This window comes from Talpa occidentalis, unplaced genomic scaffold, assembly GCF_014898055.3.
Source record: "Talpa occidentalis isolate TD23 unplaced genomic scaffold, MPIMG_talOcc4v2.1 talOcc4.8, whole genome shotgun sequence".
NCBI lineage: Eukaryota > Metazoa > Chordata > Mammalia > Eulipotyphla > Talpidae > Talpa > Talpa occidentalis.
In genome coordinates, this window is record NW_023605194.1 from 58,915,773 (window position 1) to 58,935,093 (window position 19,321).

At 35.4% G+C, this 19,321-nt stretch overlaps 1 protein-coding gene across 3 annotated transcripts in view; it reads right to left on the reverse strand.

Moving 5' to 3' along the window:
- PRKG1 (protein kinase cGMP-dependent 1) overlaps positions 1-19,321 on the reverse strand; it is a 1,331,556-nt gene that overhangs the window by 203,285 nt on the left and 1,108,950 nt on the right. The gene's annotated exons all lie outside the window — the stretch shown is intronic.

The window sequence follows — 19,321 nt, forward strand, 5'->3', positions numbered from 1 at the left end:
TAATGAGCACAAACACAAAAATCTTCCATAAAATCTTAGCAAACTGAATCTAGCAATATATTAAAAGAATTACACACCATTAACATGTGGGATTTATACCAGGTACATGATTAAATCCAAAAATGAATCAATGTAATTCACTACATTTACAAAAACAAAGATAAAAAGCATAATGATTATATCTGTAGAGCTGATGAAGCATTTGATAAGATTCAACATCCATTTATGACTAAAAACCCTCAAATAACTGGAGATCTATAGAATTTGTCTTAACATAATGAAAACCATATACAACAAGCAACAGCTAATATCATTCTTCAAAGTGAAAAACTGGATTTTAGAACAGGGACCTTTCTTCAGTAGAGACGGCTTGAAACCAGCAGAAGGCTCCCGGAGGAGCCAGAGGTGAGCTGGGAAGTTCGCCCAAGATGCCGGTCAGTACCAGCAACACTGTGTCACAAGGAATACGGCAAATTAGAAAACAGGCAGTAGAGAGTAGAAAAACCACATGCAACCCAGCAACTGCTCAGGAAAAAAGCACACCACAAAAAGAAAACCACCTACCAGATTGCAACGACAGTAACTTGGAAGAACTTCTGAGCCTTCCAGAAAGAGAATTTAAAATTGCCGTGATTAAAAAACTGACAGAAGTCATAAAGGAAAACAATGATAAGGGAAAAATAATTAACGATCAGAAGAATGAAATTGAGTCCCTAAAGAGGGAAGTAAAAGAAATGCAGGAGATCAAAGAATTAATGGAGGAGCTAAAGAACTCTGGGAAAAGCAATGAAAGCAGAATAGAAAATGGAAGAACGAATAAGTACTCTTGAAGACACAGAAATAAAAAGAACTAAAATAGAAAAGGAAAGAGAAGTACGAAGGAAAAAGACCAAAGAAAGACTTCGGGAACTATCTGACTCCATGAGGAAAGGAAATATAAGAGTTATAGGAATCCCAGAAGGAGAGGAGAGAGATGTAGGAACAGAGAAAATATTCAAGGAAATAATTGAAGAGAACTTCCCAAACGTGAAGAACGAGCTCAAAATTGATATACAATAAGCAAGAAGAACACCAAACCTCCATGACAAAAGGAAAAATACAGCAAGACTCATAATAGTAAAGCTCCCAAGAATCCAAGACGAGGAAAAAATAATGAAGTTGACAAGGGGGAAGAAACAGATAACATACAAAGGAAAACCAATCAGGCTGACATCAAACTTCTCTGAAGAAACACTACGGGCAAGGAGAGAGTGGAGGTACATAGTCAACGACTCCAAGAAAACAGATGCCAACCAAGAATACTCTATCCCGCAAAGCTCTCCTTCCTCTATGAAGAAAGAATAAGGACCTTCCCAGACAAACAGAAACTCTGGAATTTCATTACAATTAAACCCCCACTCCAAAAAATACTACAAGGAGTCCTAAAGCCAGAACCTCAGAGGGACGAATAACAACAAAAGGCCAAAAAAAAAGTTATTAAAAGATTAAATAAAAAAAATCAAAGGAAAGACAAACACAATGGCAAATACAGATGTTAACATATCAATATTAACTCTAAATGTAAGTGGACTAAACTCTTCAATAAAAAGACACAGAGTTGCAGGCTGGATTAAGAAACAAAACCCAACCTTTTGCTGTTTCCAGGAAATACATTTAGCTACAAAAGATAAAAAATAGACTCAAAGTGAAAGGATGGAAAACAATCCTACAAACAAATGGACCAAAAAAGAAAGCAGGAACAGCTAAACTTATATCAGATAAAACAGATTTCAAACTCAAAAAGATAAAAAGAGACCCCAACGGTCACTACATTATGATCAAGGGGACAATACTTCAAGAAGAAATAACAATCATTAACATATATTCACCAAACAAAGGAGCACCAAAATATATCAGATAACAATTGTCATCTTTGAAAACAGACATAGGGAAAACACATACGTAGTGGGAGACTTCAACACACCACTATCAACAATGGATAAATCAATGAAACAAAAAATAAGTAAAGACACTAAAGCTCTAAGTAAGGATCTAGAGAGCAAGGGCTTAACAGACATCTATAGAACACTAAACACAAAAAAATCTGAGAACACATTTTTCTCAAGCGCACATGGATCATTCTCCAGGATCGATCACATACTGGGACACAAGACAAACATCAACAGATACACCAAGATTGAAATCATACCAACCATCTTTTCTTACCATGAAGGCATCAAACAAGAAATAAACCATAAAAAGAAGGCAAGGTACTCTCCTATCTCATGGAGATTGAAACCCACACTACTGGAAGACCACTAGACTAACGAGGAGATCAAAGAAGAAATTAAAAAATTCTTTGAATTGAATGACAAGGAGAACACCAATTTCCTAAATGTATGGGATGCAGCAAAAGCAGTAAAAAGAGGAAAATATACAGCAATAGAGGCTCACATCAAGAAACAAGAAAGAACTCAAAGAAACAACCTAATCTCGAAGCTCAAAGATCAAGAAAAAGAACAACAAAAAAACTCCAAAACCTGTAGAACAAAAGAAATAATAAAAACCAAAGCAGAAATAAATGAAATCGAAACCAAAAAAACAATCCAAAGGATCAATGAAACCAAGAGCTGGTTCTTCGAAAAAATAAATAAAATAGACAAACCCCTAGCCAGGCTCACAAAGGAAAAAAGAGAGAAAGCACAAATAAACAGGATCATCAATGAAAGAGGAGAAATCACAACGGACACAGCAGAAATCAAAAGAATAATCGATAACTACTATGAACAGTTATATGGAAACAAGTTCAACAATCTAGAGGAGATGGACAAATTCCTACAACTCCACAATCACCCAAAGCTAGATAAAGAAGAAATAGAACACCTAAACAAACCAATTACAAGCAGTGAAATTGAAATGGTAATCAAAAACCTCCCCAAAAACAAAAGCCCAGGACCTGATGGATTTACAAATGAATTCTACCAAACATTCAGAAATGAATTAGTGCCTATCCTTCACAAACTCTTTCAAAAAATTGAGAAGGAAGGGATAATACCAAACATGTTCTATGAAGCCAATATTACACTAATACCAAAACCAAACAAGGACAACACAAAAAAAGAAAACTACAGGCCAATCTCCCTAATGAACACTGATGCAAAAATCCTCAGTAAAAGTTTAGCTATTAAAATCCAACAATGTATCCATAAGATAATTCACCACGACCAAGGAGGATTCATTCCAGGGACACAAGGATGGTTCAACATCCAAAATTCAATCAACATTATCCAACACATCAACAAAAAGAAATATAAAAACCATATGATAATATCAATAGATGCTGAGAAAGCTTTTGACAAAGTTCAACACCCATTCATGATAAAAGCTCTTGAAATTCTTGGGATACAAGGAACATACCTTAACATCATAAAGGTCATATATGACAAGCCAACAGCCAGTATCATTCTCAATGGTGAAAAGATGAAAGCATTTCCATTAAGATCTGGAACAAGACAAGGATGTCCACTCTCACCACTGCTTTTCAATATAATACTGGAAGTCCTAGCCAGAGCAATAAGACAAGAGAAAGACATACAAGGAATCCAAATAGGAAAAGAAAGTCAAACTATTACTATTTGCAGATGATATGATAATAAACATAGAGAAACCCAAAAACTCCACAGAAAAACTAATTCAACTCATCAATAGTTCAGCAAAGTGGCAGGATACAAAATCAACACGCAAAAGTCAATAGCCTTCCTATACACAAACAATAAATCTGAAGAAATTTAAAAAACTATCCCTTTTATTATCGAAACAAAAAAAATCAAATACTTGGGAATAAATCTAACAAAAGAGGTAAAGGACCTATACAAAGAAAACTATAAAACACTGTTAAAAGAGATAGAAGAAGACACAAAGAAATGGAAAGACATCATGCTCATGGATTGGAAGAATAAACATTATTAAAATGGCCATTCTACCAAAAGCAATATACAGATTCAATGCTATTCCAATAAAAATCTCAATGTTATTCTTCAAAGAAATAGAACAATTATTGATGAAATTCATATGGAATCACCGAAAACCCCGAATAGCCAAAGCTCTCCTGAAAAAAAAAAAGAAGGGAATGGAGGCATCACACTCCCAGACTTCAAACTATACTACAAAGCCATATTCATCAAAATTGCATGGTATTGGAACAAGAACAGACATACAGAAATAAAACCACAGATTTATGGTCAACTAATCTTTGACAAAAGGAGCAAAGAATATGCATTGAGCAAAGAAAGTTTGTTCAATAAATGGTGCTGGGAAAACTGGGTCACTACATGCAAAAGAATGAAGCTTGACTACTACCTCACACCATACACAAAAACCAACCCCAAATGGATTAAAGAACTAGACATAAGACCTGAAACCATAAAATACATAGAAGGAAATATAGGCGAAACACTATGTGATATGCACATCAAAGATATCTTCACAGACACATCACCCAAAGCAGTGATAGTGAAGGCAAAGATCAACAGCTGGGACTACATCAAATTAAAGAGCTTCTGCACAGCAAAAGAGACAATAACAAAAACAAAGAGAAACCCCACCAACTGGGAGAACATTTTTGCACACAACACTAATGATAAAGGACTGATCACAAAAATCTACAAAGAGCTGATGAGACTCAACACAAACAAAGAAAATAATCCAGTCAAAAAATGGGCAGAAGAGCTAAAAAGAAACTTCTCTGAAGAGGAAATGCAAATGGCCAACAGGCATATGAAAAAATGTTCAATATCACTTGTCATCAGGGAAATGCAAATCAAAACTACCATGAGATACCATCTCACACCAGTGAGAATGGCACATATTAAAAAAACTAGCAACAACAAATGTTGGCGAGAATGTGGAGAAAAAGGAACTCTCCTGCACTGTTGGTGGGAGCGCAAACTGGTCCAACCACTATGGAGAACTGTGTGGAGATTTCTGGCCCTACTAAAGATAGAGATTCCATATGATCCAGCAATTCCACTCCTAGGTATTTACCCAAAGGACACAGAAACATCAATTCCAAAGAACACCTGCACCCTTATGTTTATAGCAGCACTGTTTACAATAGCTAAGCTTTGGAAACAGCCCAAATGCCCAAAAATAGATGACTGAATCAAGAAGATGTGGTACATACACACCATGGAATATTACTCAGCATTCAAAAAAGATAAACACATGCAATTTGCAGCAACATGGATGGTGCTGGAAGGGATCATGCTCAGCAAAACAAGCCAGAAGAAAAAGAAAAATACCGGATGGTCTCACTCATAGCAGGAATCTAGAAAACTTAAATTTAAGGGACCAGGAAAATGAATAACTATAAGAAAGTGAAAATCAAAATCAACAAAAAACTATGAACCAGAGACACTCTATGGGGGGTGGGGGGCGGGAAGGGGAGGGATTGGGATCAAAATAAGGGGGTCGCAATTGTATGGGGAATGTAAAAATAAAATTTATTTAAAAAGTGAAAAACTGAAAGCTTTTTACCTAAAATCTGGTATAAGACAAGGCTGTCCACTCTCACCATTACTACTCAACATAGTAATGAAAGTCCTAGTGAGTATAACTAGGAAAGAGAAGGAAATAAAAGGAATCCAAATTGGAAAAGATAAAGCTATTATAATTAACAAAGACATGGTAAAAGGCCTAGAGAACGCTAAAGACTCCACTGAAAAAAACGAAAGAAATGAGTTCAGTAAAGTGGCAGGTTATACAATCAATACATAAAAATCAGTCCCTTTCCTATAAACAAATAATAAGCTGGCAGAGGTTGAAATTAAGAAAATGATGCCGGGCCTCCCCTGGTGGCACAGGTGGTTGAGCACAGTGCTTGAAGCTGTCAGCAGCCTCTGCCGTGCAGATTTAATCCCGGCCACCCGGCAAGGGTCCCACATCCCACGGCAGACCACTCCTGTCTCGCCTGCTGCTCCCCTCAGCAGTGTATTGCAGTCAGTCTGCCTGTTCTGTTCCCCACTCTGTTTCTGGTGACTCCTCTCACCCTCCCGCAAATCTAGCCTGTACCCCGGTTCTTGTAAAAATAAAAATTAAAAGATAAAAAGAAAGAGATCCCATTTATAATCACACCAAATAAATAAATGCATGCATGCATGCATACCTACCAACCTACACACCTACCTAGGAGTAAACTTAAAGGAAATGAAGGAACTGCACACATACACACACACACACACACAACTATGACACATTGTTAAAAGAAACAGAAGATACAAAGAAAAGGAAAGATATCCCCAACTCATGGATTGGAAGAATTCAACATAATCAGACTGACTATCCTACACTAAGTATTACACAGATTCTACGCAATCTCTATGAAAATCTCTATGACAGCCTTTAAAGAAATAGAACAAAATGACTGAAATTCATATGGAACCAAAAAAGACAATGAACAGCCAAAGCAATCCTGACAAAAAAGGAGGGTAAAAGGGTAGTATAACCCTTCTAGGCATAACTATAATAAAAAGTTGTAATGACTAAAACAGCATGGCACTGGAAGAAAAAACAGACACAGATTAATGGAATAGAATCAAAACCCCAGAAATAAAACCACACCTTGATGGACCATTAATACATGACAAAAGAGCTGAGAACATAAATTATAGGAAGGAAAACCACTTTAATAAATGGTTTTGGGAAAACTGGACAGTCACATGCAAAAGTATGAAGTTAGATCAGTACCTCACACCACACACAAAATCAACACAAAATAGATAAAAAGACTTGCATGTAAAACCTGAAACCATAACATATATAGAAGAAAACATAAGCAAAATACTTCACAACATAATCTACATTTACAATAGAGAAAACCAGAGAACATAAACAATTAAGAGTAAAAAGCTTCTATACAGCAAAAGAAACCATAACTAAAACAAAAAGACACCCAACTCAATGATGATAAGATATTTACATACTAAGCATCTAACAAGGGGCAGATTTCAAAGATATACAACAAACTCATACAACTCGACAAAAGGAAAACAAATTTCCCAATTAAATGACAAGTGAGATACCATCTCCTGCCTGTGAGAATGGCACTTTTCAAAAAGACCAAAATCAAGAGCTGGCAAGGATGTGGAGGAAGAGAATCCCTTTATACAGTTAGTGAGAATGTAAACTGGTCCAGTCCCTACAGAAAGCAGCAGAGAGACTTCTGAAAAGAATAAAAAGCGGGGCGGGGGGAGGTCATGTCATATGACCTAGCAATTCCACTCCTAGGTATGTACCCAAAGAACACAATAAATTAATTTGAAGAGAAACCTGCACTCCCATGTTCACTGCAGCACTATTTAAATAGCCAAACTATGGAACAACATAAGCACCCCAAAACATGTAAGTGGATTGAGAAGATGGGGTACATATACAAATGGGAATATTACCCCACCATCAAAAAAGATAAACTCATGCCATTTGTGGCAACTAGGATGGAGCTAGAAGGGATTATGCAAAGTGACATAAGTCAGAAAGAGAAAAACATATACCAGCTGGTATAACTCATATGTAGAATATAGAGGGACCAGACAAAGGGTCAGATAAAGCCAAACTTAGAAACTAGCCCTTCAAGCCTGACTATACAATGGAGACATTCAGAGGGGCAAGGGAGGTACAAACCCAAAATAGGGAAGGAGCACAATGGACTATGGTGACAGACCATGGGTTTTTTTGGTGGTGGGATTGCTAAGGTAATAGAATGGGAAAGAGGGGATGCTATATTGCCAAAATACAAACAACAGGGCAAACCAACATTACTTCAATTAAAAAAAAATTAACTATGATTTTTATTGTGATAGCGCTAGTTTTAAAAGTTGGATTGTTTTTTCATTATTGAGATTTGAGCATTTTTCATAAAACCAGAATCAATCCTTTTTCAAATATATGATTTACAAATGTTTTCTATTGGTCTGTGGAGAGAAAGTATTTTCTTGTTCCTAATAGTGTTTTACAAAAAACAAAAATTCTTATTTCAATACTCTAGTTTATTTTTTTTTCTTTTGTGTTTCATTTTTTGGTTTGATATCTAAGAAAAGAAAGCGTCACCTAATCAAAGTTCACATTTCTGCTTTTTCCTAAATATTTTCTAGTTTTGGTTTCATATAAGGTCTGTGCGACACTTTCATTTTGTATATGATGCAAGATACACACACACACACACACACACACAGAGCCAGTTTATTTATTTTTTCATATCATATGCTCAATTGTGTCAACACCATTTGTAGAAAACGATGAATTTTTTAAACTGATATGTCTTTGAACTGTGTTGAGAATCAACTGGCAAATGCTATCGACTGAATTGTGTCCCCTTTTTCCCAATTCTATATAGAAATTCCCATTCCCAATAAAACGGTTTTGGAAATAAAGCCTGTGAGATGTACTGAGACTCAGAGAAGAGTGTATGAGAGTGGGGGCCTCATGATGGGATTAGTACCCTTATAAAAAGAGGTATCAGAGGGCTTGTGTTTTCTTTCCAAGACCTTGTGAGCACACTAAAAAAAGACAGTCATCTGCAAATCAGGAAAGGAGTTCTCGTCAAAATATTCCCATATCAGTACCCTAATCTTGGATTTTCAACCTCTAAATCTGGGAGAAAACAAACTTTTGTTTAAGCCACACACACATGCTAAGCCAACTAAAGCAACGGTGGTCAATTCTGGAATTTTTTATTCTGTTTCATAGATCTATTTGCCTATCTCACTATCAATGCCACACTGCCTTAGCTACTTAGTCAATCCTACCAGTCTGATAGAGTTAGCCTTTCAAATGAGATCTTTTCAAAATTTTTTTGACTATTCCAGGTCCCTTAAATTTCCCAGTGAATTTTAAAATCAGCTTTACAAGTTCTACCCAAAAAAGCTTGCTGCAATTTTGATAGAATTGCTGTAGATATGTAGTGGGAAAATTATATTGAGTTACCTATTTTGTCAAATTTATCTCTATTTCATGAATTTTGATACTATTATAAATTGTTTTTCAATATCTGTCACTTGATGAAATTATGGATAACTATAAGATTATTTATGGACATTCTGAACATAGGTCAAGAAGAGGTGGTGGACTTATAGCACCTTATATACTACTTGAAATGTTCTAAAAGAAATATCATACGAGCTCTAATGATTAGAATACGGGTACACAATTTTCACATAGCATAGTTTTTTGAAACATCTTCCATTCCCGTTTCATTGTATGAATGAGGAATGAGAAGACTGTACAGCCAAATACAGCTGGAAATGCTTACTATGCCAGCAGACTTTTAATCAGAATACATGAGTAAATGTTACATTCAAAGATAAATTTTTGGCAAGGATATTCAGAGAGCTTTAAAACAATTTTTCCAGCATCACAAATGATTAGAGTAATGACAATGAATCCAAACAATTAAAACCTTTCTTTGCCTGTCCAAAATAAGATTTATAACATGTAATTTTTTTTCTGCACTGTGAAAGAAAAATTAAGAAGCACTCATTCGAACTTGGAAGTAATAAGAATTACAGAGATTCAAAACACTAGCCAAAATCATTAACACAGAATTAACTGCAAATGAAACAATTTTACATCATTTCTGAAGAGATTTTCAAATTTATATTATATTTTATCTTGTGGCACCTGAAGGAAATTATTTGTCTCAATATCATGTTTGAGAATAACAATGAGGGATTGAATTATTTTGTAAGCATTTCAATTTCCACCACTGAAAAATGACCTTATATTTAAGACAGCAAGGATAAAGAAACCATTTTATGGAAAAATGCTAACATTGTGATATTTCCTTAACCAACTATAAAAATCTGATTTCTTTCTATAAGCATTCATACATATAAGGAGGTACAATATCTTCCTCCAGGAGAGAAATCCTGTTTCATAAACTCCCTTGCATTTAACTGAGTATTTTTTAACCATCCAATATCCTAATTTATTTAAAACTAATATATCTTGGCTTGCTAATCAGTTAATGATAATTCTTGCATATTATAATGAACTAGATCAACTTTTAGTAGTATAGCTTAGTCTGAAACATACACTAAAGTATTAAGGACAATATAAGATAAATTCAAACAATAAAAAATGTTTTATACCATCAGTTTTATAATCTAAGGGAAGATATTTTTTAGAGAAGTATAGAGAACAGGCAATTAAATTCTGTTGACTGAATTTTCTTTGCTATTGTGTATGTAGATGAGGCTAAAGGTGTTCACACTAATTTTACTAATTTGGGATGTGTATGAGTGGGAGGGGTTTGTGTGTGTAATTATTTATATCTTGTATACAATATGGACTCTTTGAAATCAAGACATGAATTATGTAAAGTCTCTAACAAATTCTCTGACAATGTCCAGTGACTATTGTATCCTAAGCATCATTATGTTAACATATAAGAGAATATCACCATATCATGAGTCAAGGGGCAAACAGAACATTAGTGAGTTTCTATATGTTTATGCACTGGGGTTTTGGGCTATACTGGGCTTCGAGATTCTAACATTCTATTTGGAGTTTGTTATAAGTTCAGTTATTCATCTATACAGCAGGAAGAACTGTAACAACAAAACAGTACTACAATGGCAAGTACCTAAAATCAAAATAAATCATGGAGATGATGATGGCATTGAAAGAATTAAGCATGATTAGAGCATACATTATAAAGCACAGATGTGGGTGATCAAACTACAGTAGTAATACAAGAAAAGATTTCGCAGCATCTAGTGCCACAGGAGCCTCTGAGAAGCAAAATGATGAACCTGTTTGAGAGAGAGTGAAAGACAGGACAAGATAACAACAAAGTATGCTCCTTGCTTCACACTTCCAAGAGGATCATCAACTAGTGAGCTGGAGGAACACTATAATCAGCAACTCCAGTGGCTTGGGGCTAGAAGGGAGCATCCCTTGGACATTGGATATCCACAAAGACTAGAGGAGAGAAAAAGAAGAGAGTCAGGCTTCACTGAACAAGATGTGGGGGGAGATAAAATGCCAGAGGAAAACCTCGCTCTTCAAAAATGTAAACAAAGTAGAAAAATCTCTAGTTAGTCTCAATAATCAACAGGAGAAAAGTCTAATGAATAGAATCAGAAAAAAAAAAAAAAAAGAAAAATCACAACAGATATCTCAGCAATCCAGAGGATCATAACAGTCTCCTATGAGTATCTTATGTCCATTAATTGAAAGACCTAGAAGAAATGGACAAATTCTTAGACACAATCTTCAAGACTGAATCAGGAATAAAAAATGGAAACAGACCAATTATGAGCAAGGAAATTGAAACAGTAATCACAGGTATCCCAAAAAAACAAAAGCCTGGGACAAGGTAGTTTCAATATAGTTCTACCAAATGATCAAAGAGGAACTAATCCCTATCCTTTCAAACTCTTCCCAAAATACTACCAAAAAAATAGACAACAGGGAACATGCCTCATCATACAAAGGTCATAAATGACAAACCCACAGAAAATATCATCTGATAGTGAAAAACATGAAGAGGATACTCACTTTCACCACTACTATTCAATATGGCATTGGAGAGCTAATTTAAGAAAAAGAAAGATATCAAAGGAATCCAAATTGGAAAAGTAGAATTATCACTCTTGGCAAATGACATGATAATTCGTTGTGTGTTGTATATATATGTAAATCTACACATGTATATATATATATATATATATATATATATATATACAAACATGTAGATATACAACATAAAATTTCACACACAAAATAAGAGTATCAGAACAATAAATCAGTACAGTAAACTGGCAGGCTATCTCAATATATAAAAATCGACTGGTTTCGGGCCTCCCCTGGTGGTGCAGGCGGTTGAGCATCACACTGTGAAGCTGTCTGCAGCCTCGGCAATGCCGGTTCGATCCTGGCCGTCCGGCGAGGGTCCCACATGGCGCGGCAGACCTCTCCTGTCTCGCCTGCTGCTCCCCTCAGCAGTGTATTTCATCAGTCCGCCTGTTCTGTTCCCCACTCTGTTTCTGGTGAATCCTCTCACCCTCCCGCGCATCTGGTCTGTACCCCAGTTCTTGTATAAATAAATAAATCTTTAAAAAAAAAATCGACTGGTTTCCAGTATACAACACAAAGAAGAGAAAGTATCAAAAGTCTCATTTACCACAGTCAGTGTTAGAATTAACTTGGATAAATAAAGAGTATAATTTGGAGAAAGAAAAGCCTTTCAACAAATGATGATGGGAAAACTGCACAACCAAAGATGAAACTAGACTACTACCTCACAGCATACATAAAAACCAACTCAAAATGTATTAAAGATTTGGATGTAAGACCTGAACTCGTAAGATACATAGAAGAAAATGTAAGCAAAACAATGACTTCAGGGATGTCTTTGAGGACTCAACTCCACAGCAAGGGAAACTAAAGCAAAAAAGACAAATGGGATTACATCAAATTAAAGTGCTTCTACATAGGGAAACAAAGTATCATTAAAATGCAGGCACCTACCCACTGAAGGGGGTAGAAAGAAAATCTAGAAAGAACTCATAAAATCAGCAAAAAGAAAGAACCCCCCCCAAAATTAGGAGCTAAATAGACATTTCGTCAATGGAAACAGATGCCAAAAGTCACATGAAAAATGCCCATCATCACTTAGCAAGGAAATGAAAATCTAAACGACAAAAATATACCACCTTACAACTACAAAAATGACCCAATCAAAAAAAATTGCAAACAACAAAGGTTGGCAATAGTGTGTAGAAAAAGGACACCACATACACTGTTAGTGGGAATGCAGTCTAGTCTAGCCTCTTAGGAAAACCATATCAAGTTTTCTCAAAACATCACAATTCAGTCTACCAAATGATCAAGCAATTCCACTCATGGGTATATACCAGAAGAATGGAAAAACACTAATTTGAAGGGATATATGCACTGCTTTACTCATTGTAATGCTATTTACAAAAACCAAGTTATAGAAACAACCTAAGTGATCAACAACAAATGAGTACACAAAAAGATGTGGTATATCCACATACCAGATATGTATATTATATACAACATAAAAAACTATACAAGATAAAAAAATGAAATCTTGCCATTTGTGCCAACATGGATGAAACTGCAGGGGAGTATGCTAAGTGTACAAAGCGAGAAATAGAAATAGAAAGATATATAACAGATGATTTCACTTATATGTAGAAGACAGAGAAACAAGGCAAAGGAGTAGTCAAAACTAAACAACACATTCCCTAGAAATCTGACTGTAGAATTGAGACTATTAGAGGGGGAGGATGGCAGTAGAGAGTAGATGGTAGGAGTGAGGGAGACCAAGAAACTATGGTGGAGGATATAGGCACCTTAGTGGTGGGTGAGAAGCAGTAACATGCATCTGAAAAGGTGTGAATCTCTATCTCTAAATCATATGTAGCATTGTAAACAATTACTTCAATAAAAATATAATTGTAAGAATATGAGTTAAAATATATCAACAAAAATGGGCTTAATTTCTTATGAAAATATAAAGATATTCAGATTGACTAAAAAAGTGTAACATTATGATGGTTAAGGGTATCATCTAAAAAATGATTCAGGTAGGTTAAAAATAAAAGGCTAACCTGTCCCTTTGATAGCTCAGCTGGTAGAGCAGAAGATTACAGTCAACTCCTTTTAAAAATAAAAGGCTGAAAACTGGAGGGAAAAAAAAAGAGTGCTATTGGTTGAATTGTGTTCACCCCCAAAAGCTATGTCAAATTACTAAGCCCTCATACCTATAAATGTGACCTTATTCAGAAAAAGGGTCTTTGCAAATACAATCAAATTAAGATGTTGCCATAGTGGATTAGTGTAAGTCCCCAAACCAGTGACTGGTGTCCTTATGAGAGATTTTAATACAGCAAACACAGAAGATGGTCTTGTAAAGATGGAGACAGGAATTGGAGTCATGCAGTACAAAGATGTTAAGGTTCACTGGTAACCACCAGAAGCTAGGAGAGAACCATGAAACTTCCCTAGAATTTCAGTGAGAAAATGGCTTTAGTGAAATCTTGATTTTGAACTTCTAGCTTCCAGACTGTGAAAGAATAAATTTCTACTGTTTTAAGTCACTCAGTTTGTAATAATTTATTATGGCCACTGTAGGAAACTAATACAGGGAGATAATCAGAATGTATTTAATGAATGGAAGGTAAGTAGGACTGGACTCAGGGTGACCAAGCAGGATAATGTGCAGCAATCCAGGTGACAGATCACAGGAGCACCAGTTGGAACAGCAGCAGTGAAAACAGCAAGACACAGGTGATGAGAGTTATTTAGGAGGTAGAGTCAGCATAATCAGTTATCAGCAATATGGGGCAAATGAGGAAATGTATAATGTCTAAATTTCTGGCTCAAGAAAACTTACTGAAATAATGATCACTTGAAAAGATTTGGTTGTGGTTGAAAGAAAATAAGTTTTGCTGAGTGCCATTCAGAGGTACCTGAGTAATATCTATGTGGTCATGTCCTATAGGAAACTGTCAGGAGCTCAGGAAAAAGTTTTGTGACACAGAAAAAGATTTGATAAGAAGTTCTGTGATGTAATATTGCTCTGATACTTTGTGTCTCTTCCATAGTATCACGAAGCACACCATTTTAATCACCTGTCTGTTTATACATCCCTAATTTAAAAGAATAAACTGGGATCAGAGAACTAAAGGAACTTCTACTTTTTATAAGCATTGCTCTCTACAACAGGTCAACCTTCAGTTTCTCTACTTCTTCTATCTTACACATGGAGCAATGATTGCAATAAAGCAATTCTGGCTCTTTGCAGTCAGTTCTGTTAAAAGAAGTTGGCCCTGTCTACTGACAGCTTTTCAGTTGCAGGCAGTTGTGGCAACTACAGGACAACAGGCAAAATAATAATAATAATAATAATAATAATAATAATAATAATAATCTATTGTCATTCTTTTACATCTTATATAGATTATCTATTATAATACTATAAGAATAATCTCCACTAAAACCAAATTAATCATAAACCTCACTAAAAGAAACAAAACAAAAATAACTAAAGCAAGGCAAACCCTAAAAATCTCAGGTATTAGAAATTGGTGCTCCTAAGTTCAGAGAAATGATTTGGAGCTGGACAGCAGGGCCCATCGGGATCAGGTAAAAGAGTTTGGCTCTTACCCTATCAAGATGATGACTCTGATCACGAGATCAGAGTCCAGAGGATTTCTACACACAAGACATAAGCATTAGAGAGACCAAATAAATATCAAGAAGATATTCCTGAGAGAAACAGAAACCCAAGTCTCGCAACTGGGTGGTCTGAATTATTTCAATCCTATCCTCAGTCACCCAAAAGTCTTTATATCCTGAAATTATATAAAAATGGTAAGTTCTACAGAGGGAAATAAGTAAAACAAATCAATCAATTTTGTGAAAAGTCAGAATTTCTTGTATGAAACATTGAGATTAAAGTAATGTTCTGGTTGCTCACAGAGCTTTTTACTAATTTTGTTACAAAATCGCATTACCTTTTTTTTCCCCCCAAAATCTCAGGGACAAGCTGAAGTTCATCCTTGTAGGTGCAAATATGAAACCTATGATGTTACACAGGGATGTTCCAATAACCTGCCACATGGGAATCCCTCAGGCCACCAGCATCATGAGTTGGACATACAGTCAAAACACACATAGAATAACCCCACAGACTCCACTAAAACACACAATCAGGTGGGAATATCAACAGATATGACAAATGAATCAATTTGTACCTCAAAACTGAAGGTAATAGAAAGCTTCAAATAATCTGACATTTAAAACTAATAAAGTGATAAAGCAAAACTATAAAAAAATCCCAACATTACAGAACCAGAGTGCTTGACTCAAAATCTAATGCTGTATCAGTTACAATGACTATCCTAAACTTTAGTCAAAAGTAATAAAACATTCCTGGTAATGTGGATAGTTAGGTGATGATGATGATAAATAAAGAATAAAATGTTAGCAATGATAGCAGCTTTTTTGAACCCTGATCTAAATTTTATGAATTTACCCAAATGCTTATAAGGATCCACCTGATAATTTCTCACAACCACCACACAAGTCAGATGTAATCATAATCTCCATTTCAGATCAAAGAAGAGACTCTCAGGGTCTCAGAGTAGGTCCTAATCCAGGCAGAGTGACTTATGAGCTACAACTCTTATATCAGTGCTATGCTGAGGACTCAAATGTTAGTGTAGATTAGAGGCATGTGTATTTCTTTCTACTACAGATGCAAAGTGTGTGTTTAGTTTAGAATTTGACAACATCTAACGATTCTCTGTAGTTTCAAATCAAGTAGAGATATTGAAACAATGGAGTGTCAGACTACTGATGGATTGATTTATGAGTCATGAGACTAGTCTGAAGAAATTCCTCCTAAATACAACTTCAGTTTTAATGTACAAAGGAAAGAGTACTTCTGTAGAAAGCAAGACATTTTGCCTTCTCTGTATAGCATTAGCAAAAAAAAAAAAAAAAGTCAAACTATACTGAATGATTTTCTTCCCTATCAATTGAACAAAGTGAAAGCAATAAAGCAATACATGACCCCAAGTATGCTAGTATTGAGATACTATTGCTTAATGGGTAAACACTTTTATGACTATATTGTCTCTATCCAACAAAGAAATGAAGACTATTACTTCAAGTAGAAGAACTATATAATGGAATTCTAGAGCTAGGGGACTTTCAGATTTGTCACTGAATTACCAATACTAGCTTTAGCTACTCACATATTTAAAAAAGAATGGTTAAGGATTTATTTTACTACCAAGAAAATAAAATGAAAATTCCCAGTGCATATAAATTTTGTTTGTGAGAAAACAACCACTGGATATGCTGTGTTCTGTAATCAAAAAAGGCAGACTATAAAATTTGTCTACCAAGTATAAAAATGATATGGTTTGTGGAAAAGTATAGTTATTACCCAAAAGGATATACAGTTACCCAAAAGTCTTTATATTCTGAAGCTATATAAAATTGTTAAGTTTTATAAAGGGAAACAAGTAAAACAAATCAATCGGATTTATGAAAACTCAATTTCTTGTATGAAACATTAAGATTCAAAATAATGTTCTGTTGGCTTACAGAGATTTTTATTAATCAGGTCACAAAAATCATGTTACTTTTTTTCTGTTTTTCTTTAAAAAAAGACATAGCGATGAGCTGGTCCTCAGTTATTTCTGTCCTCATTATATAAGGCTTTCTTTCCAATTTGCCTCTAGTTTTACTCACCTTATTTAATCATCTATATCACCAGCCTGCCCTCTGTAGTTAAATGAGATCATTACCCCTAGTCTACCATCAAACAAGTTCAAGTAGTGAAAATGATCAGTGACAAAAAAAAGAGTTGCAAGATTGGGTGTTATTGGAGATACTGTTTTATTCATTCATTCATTGTCTATCTGGCCATCCATCTATGCATCTATTCACCCAACAAATACGTGCCAGATAATGAACTCAAATCTGAATATGGTTACTTGGTTCTATTTCTTCAGTGCTAACAATAGCACTAATGAGTGCTACTGACTGTGAGGATATCAAAGGATGGGAAGTTCAAAGAAGGAAGGGTGGGGCCTCCCCTGGTGGCGCTGGCGTTTGAGCACTGTGCTGTGGAGCTGTTCTCACCCTCTGCAGTGCCGGTTAGATCCTGGCCAGCCAGCGAGGGTCCCACATGGCACAGCAGACCTCTCCTGTCTTGCCCGCTGCTCCCCTCAGCAGTGTATTTCAGTAAATCTGCCTGTTCTGCTCCCTGCTCTGTCTCTGGTGAATCCTCTCACCCTCCTGCGCATCTGGCTTGTACCCCGGTTCTTGTATAAATAAATAAATAAATCTTAAAAAAAAAACCTGCACTTTTTTTTTGCTTTTTTTACTTTTTTAATATTTTTTTATTTTATATATTTTTTACATCATTTTTCATTTTTGCACAATATGCATTTTCATCTTGGTTATTGTCCCCGTACAATTCCCACCACCCTTGTTTTGATCCTACTCCCTTTCCCTCCCTCCCCCGCCCCGCAGTATGTCTCTGGTTTACAGTTGCTTGTTGATTTTGATTTTTACTTTATTATAATTGGTCTTGTTCCTGGTCCCTTATTTAGGTATATACACAGTGGAATATTACTCAGCAATCAAAAAGATAAACTCATGCAATTTGCAGCAAAATGGATGGAGCTGGAAGGGATCATTCTCAGCGAAATAATGTATTTTGCATTCCCTTATGCATCTACGTTGAGGTCTCACTCATAGCAGGAATTCAGAAACATTCTTAATTGGCACAAAGATTCAAGGACAATAAGCTAGAACATAAAAATAGTCAATTCTCAAATAGGTTTCATTTTCTGGTGTTCACTTATAATCTCAATCAGAAATAACTGAAAGTGTTTTGGGTTCTTTGGCTTTGATGGAAATGACATTTTCCATGAAGGTATTTAATCTTTGACCAACGAAACCATGTAGTATTATTCTTTAAAATGTTCTGCATATGTAATAATCAAGAGAAAGAAGGATTAAAGTACAAATTAAGGAAGGAGCACAAAGATTAAAAGTATAAATGATAATAACAGTACAAAATACAACAAAGCAAAAAATGGATGATTATAAATCAGAGACATCCTGCAGGGGAGGAGGAGGGAGAGGGATCAGAGGGAGGGAGGGAGGAGCACAGGGGACTGAGGTGATGGTGCACGGGTGCATTGGTGAAGGAAACTCTATGGGGACTACACCTGAGGGGGTGGGGGGAAGCAAATATTGTTTAAAAATGAACAATGATGTAAAAAAATTAAAAAATTAAAATAAAAAACTCAAAAAGTATAAATGTTTACTTTATATTAGGAAGACAATGTATTTTGCATTCCCTTATGCATCTACGTTAAACATGGTATTTCTTCTAACTTCACTGAATGGCAAGCACATACACATAGGCAAAGTATTAAAACAAACTGGGGAAATGAAAGCCAAAGACACTGAGATCTGAAATTTTATAAGGTAATGCAGTCTGAGTAAGGTGACTGATCAGGAACCCTGTTTCATTTCTGTAGCTATAAAATAGTAAGTGAGGGAATGAAAACTGCCGCCTAATTGTGGCTAAAAAATAAAAATGCTCTAACCTCTTTCTTCCTAATGTTTTCAAGAAAAATGCTTATCATGCAGCTTTTTTAGTGTAGGCCTAATATGAAATGGAAGCAAAACTGACTGTTCCATATTCTAGGAATAAAGTATGTCCTATTCTGCTGTTATTCTGTATTTGTCCTAGTCTGTGCTAATCTACTCTAGCAGATACCCCTTC